The 3552-nt window shown below is 40.5% G+C and overlaps 1 pseudogene; it reads left to right on the forward strand.

Annotated features, from left to right (window-relative positions):
• Positions 1-824: 824 nt before the first annotated feature.
• Positions 825-2051, forward strand: LOC149112817 (uncharacterized; annotated as a pseudogene).
• The last annotated feature ends 1501 nt before the right edge of the window (positions 2052-3552 follow it).

Raw genomic sequence — 3552 nt, forward strand, 5'->3', positions numbered from 1 at the left:
CTGGTAGAAAATCAAGAGAAGATCAAGGTATTTATCTGGATCTCTCTTGAAAATACATACATGTTATTTGCCGGCTGGGAGGTCCGTATGGTGAAAAGCCGTGACAGAGGTCTTGAAAATGCTGCCTAAGGCCGCAGGCCGAGGGCAGCAGTTTCAAGCCCGAGGTGACAGTTTTTCACTATACGGACCGACCCTAAGCCGGCAAATAACATATTTATTTTTACAGGATTAAGTGCCATTACAGCGCCGAGCTACAAACAACCAAACAAATTCTCACAACTTCGAAATACTCAATTGAATTTACTTACACTGACTTTCCTTGCCATTTAAAAGTGAATAGAGCTAACCTTTCGTTGGTTAATCGTCGATTGAAGTATAAAAAGGGCGAAAGATGAACGATTACCGCCGGTTCACTCAGGAAAATTGACCAACGCGACAATTTCACCCGCGCGGTTTCCCGCCGGTACCGTGACCGTGGTCAGAGATAGGAAAATCCGGACCGCACTAAGAACCAATCAGATTGCAGGATTCGTTACCGTGCCCTCTTGGGAAAAAAATAAATCACGATATTTCCTTGACATCATTGTGCCGCCATTTTAACAATCACTTCTTATCCACAAACTCAGGTTATTCTTATAAGTAGTTTTTTTGAAACTCATTTCAGAATAAAATCTAGCGATAAAAAACGACGTTTAGATCTCTCTGAGGCTCCCTGCCACTGTGGAAATAATATTCCCAAGGCAGTTGCTGGCACAGTTATCCAGAATGGTTCGAGACTAGCCGATCTTTATGGCCTGCCAAAAACCCACAAGCGACAATTAGCAATGCGACCAATGCTCTCGGCAACCGGGACATATAATTACAAGTTGGCAAAATGGCTTGATGAAAAGCTTAAACCTCTATCAGTCAATGATCACACCATCAGTAATGTTTTTAATTTCGTGGATGCTCTCCATGACATGGAAGTTTACGATAACAGCATCCTTGTTTCATATGACGTAACTTCACTTTTTACCAATGTCCCTGTTGATGAGACGATATAAATTCTAGCTGAAAAAGTATTTAAGGACGACTGGTTAAATAAGCAGCATAATCTCAACATTACAAAATCAGGCTTGGTGGAGTTGCTTAATATTGCCACCAAGAACCAGCTTTTTCAGTTTGAGGGGAGTTTGTATGAACAAACCGATGGTGTTGCTATGGGTTCGCCAATTGGACCCCTAATGGCCAACGCATTTATGCGCAGTATCGAAGATCGACTTCGGGACCAAGGCAAGTTACCCGAGTTTTACAGACGCTATGTCGATAACACATTGAGCATAATGCCTGACACCGAAACAGCGGAAGCATTCCTTTCCTCTCTAAATGAAAGCCATCCATCTGCCAACTTCACCATGGAACTTGGCGAATATGGTAAACTTCCTTTCCTGTGAACGGAGATCAGGAAATGCAATGGTCGCCTGGAGACAAGGGTGTACAGAAAACCAACTGACACCGCATTACAAGAGCCACGTCAATGTTAGATACAAGAAGTCAATGCTAAAAACAATGCTGGATCGTGCCTTTAAAGTGTCGTCTACCTGGCAACTGTTCCACCTGGAATTTGATCGTCTCAAACAGACGTTCTCCCAACTTCAGTATCCAGCCTAACTTCTGCAATCGACCATCAGTAATTTTGTCACCAAGAAAGTTTCCGGCGATCCAATTTCCACACGAGCATGTAACGTAAATGAAGCGCCTGTCGCTGTCAGAATGGTATTACCATTCAAGGATAACAGTTCAGTCAATTCCGCGCGAAGGCAACTTGGGGAACTAGGTCGCAAAATTGGAATTGATAGTCGCCCCGTGTAAACAAGCCGTAAGATCGGACACGAGATCAAACCAAAAGAAAAGAAGCCGTCTACCATTAACCAGCAACTCGTGATTTTAAGATCTTGAGACAGTGCCAAAGTATATTCGACTGCCTGATCTACGAAATGCTCTTTATAAAGGAGCTTCAGCCAACTTTGAACAAACAGACAGATTCAATTCGTGCAAAGTTATTTATATAGTATTTTTGTACTATATTCATTATTTTAACACTTACATTTTAGCGCTTGTATTAACATATTTTATCGTTGGACCGTTCTCACGCCCTAATTTGTACTTATATATGTATATTTCATTCGCTTTTTTTACAACTTGAAAATGATCTCAGAGAGATCGAAACGTCGTTTTTTATCCTTAGGTTTTATTCTGAAAACTGAGGCTATTGTCTAGGGAAACACGTATATTAGGGAGCTTAAGAAAACCACGACGGCAACGGCAACGGCAACGTCGCTAAACAAAAAGTTTAAGGTGGCTGAACACAGTTTTGATACCTGTGTTTCATTCACCTTTTTCTCCAAAACCCTTGATCCCTCGGTCGCCAAAAATGGCAGCAAGTTAACAACACAAACTTTGGTTTTTTGATGGTTAAGCTGACGTATGTGCCGTTGCCATGGCAACATGAATAAATATAAACAGGCCTTTAAAATCGGTTTTGTTTATTTGTAGAAAAACTAGTCATTAGATTTTCTTTATAATTTGCATGCAACAAGCTTGTAACGATTCTCACAAGTTGACACCATTTTGCTAATAATTTAACAGAGAGATCTTTAATTATCCCTTGTTGAAGGTTCACTGGAATATCTCAAATTTCCTTTGTTAAACTTCAATTATTTTCAATACTCCAGTTACTTATTTCCTAAAGTATTCTCTTGCAAACTTTCGTGAAATTCTAATCAGCGGTTCTCGTGAAATAGGCGTATTTCCGAGAGACCGAGAGTGCAATTTTTCATTCAATCGCAATTTTTTGACTTACTACGCATGCGCTGCATTTAACTGGGTTCTTTCGGTAACAAAGAAAAAGCTGAGAATTGCTGGGTTCTTTGCATCGCTACCTTTTCTAACATATCTTTGTAATAAAAGACTAAAGCCATCAATACACTGCGTTCAATTATAGAGAAAAATAGCACAGTTAAGGCGAGTATTGAGTAAATTGATCGCTCTATTGACGGCATGTTTGTTTTTTGCAATACTTGTGCGCGCGCTGAATTGCATAAGCAAAAGCGCGCGCCAAAACTGTGTTTGGCCACCTTAATGAGGAGAACAATGGCTGTACACGTACGTTATAATTCTTCGTACATTTCTTTGCCGTCCTCTCCAGAACAACAACGGAAAATGGAAATGACCAAGTTCTGCGTCGTCTACGGAACGTGGACGAAGACGGCTAATTTCTGATATTTCCACTGGAATTGAACGCCGTCGTTGGGTGTTTAGCTTTAGCACGTTTTTAGAGCCATTAGTGTACCGAACAGATCTAAACAAAATATAAAATAAAATAAAATATAAATTCATTTTTTACTTGGCGTCTTCCTCGGCGTCGTTGTCGTGGTTGCTTAAGCTCCCTAACAACGTGAAATGACCTAATTCTGCGTTGTCTGGAGAACATGAACCACGACGGCTAATTTTTTAAATTTTTATTTCGAATTTATCGATGTGTCCCAGATTCAGTTTCGGGATAGCTTTGAC

Source organism: Orbicella faveolata, unplaced genomic scaffold (genome assembly GCF_042242905.1).
Source record: "Orbicella faveolata isolate gen_17 unplaced genomic scaffold, um_ofav_v1 contig_2, whole genome shotgun sequence".
Taxonomy (NCBI): domain Eukaryota; kingdom Metazoa; phylum Cnidaria; class Anthozoa; order Scleractinia; family Merulinidae; genus Orbicella; species Orbicella faveolata.